Here is a 1,376-nt window from a genome sequence, read left to right on the forward strand (position 1 = left end):
CCCCCCCCCCTGCCACACACACACACACACACATTATCTACAAACATTAAAAAAAAATTTCTTTGTTACCGACAACCACAATCAATAAAATTCACTCTGAATGAACTAAATAGATGACATGTTTACATTACATCTTTTTTTTGAAAAAAACTGAATGTCTTGGAAAGAATAAGAACCAGGCAAATAGCATTAACAATTACATATACCAAAATATGTGGCATATACAACAGGGACGGGGTGGAGGGGGCGGGGATAGAACAAAAACAAGAAACAAACAAAAACAAAAATAATGAAATATAATTTTTAATTATTTTTTTTTTAATGGTATTTTGCAATTTTCTGTAAATTTCTTTCATTGCTAGACTTTATGAATCAAAGACGATTCATCCGTGATCATCCCTCTGAATCCTATTTATTTCACTTCATATGTGCAGCTTTGATTATTTGTTCTTTTAAACATTTTGAAATGTTAATATTTGCATTTGTGTTACTCATAGATTTATTTATTATACACACTATCTGTGTGTGAAATTGCATATTTACTCGTGCATACATCTACTTGCATATATACATACATACACACACACACACACACATATATATATATATATATATATATATATACATACATATATATATATATACATATATGTATATGTGTGTATATATATATATATATACATATATGTATATGTGTGTATATATATATATATATATACATATACATACATTTGATACAAATACATAAATAAATGTTTATATATAGTGTGCATGTTTGAGTGTGTGTGTGTGTGTGTGTGTGTGTGTGTGTGTGCACGTATGTGTGTGTGTGCACGTATGTGTGTGTGTGCACGTATGTATGTGTGTGTATGTATACATATATACATAGAAAATGCATTATGTATGTATATGTATGTGTACATATATATATGTATGTATATATATGTAGATATATATATTTATATATATATATATATATATCTAATATATATTATATATATATACATATATTATAAATATACATACATAATATATGAATATATATATATATATATTTATACACATACATACACATACATACACATATACACATCTATACTGATGCATTCACACATACACATCTATACTGATACATTCACACATACATAACAATGATCGTCTACAGTATATTTATTTATCAGTGGGTTGTCGATTAGTAAACTGCAAGCTGGATTATAATTTTTTTTTTTTTTATTTGGTTTCTAAAAGTGAAATTGAGAAAAGAAAAAAAATATATATATATAAAATAAAGAAACAAACAAAAGAATGTCAATCAGTAAAAAAAATATCTTTGAAGGATAAATAAACATATATATAAATATATCTATATATATATA

This window comes from Octopus bimaculoides, chromosome 11 (assembly GCF_001194135.2).
Source record: "Octopus bimaculoides isolate UCB-OBI-ISO-001 chromosome 11, ASM119413v2, whole genome shotgun sequence".
Classification (NCBI taxonomy): Eukaryota; Metazoa; Mollusca; class Cephalopoda; order Octopoda; family Octopodidae; genus Octopus; species Octopus bimaculoides.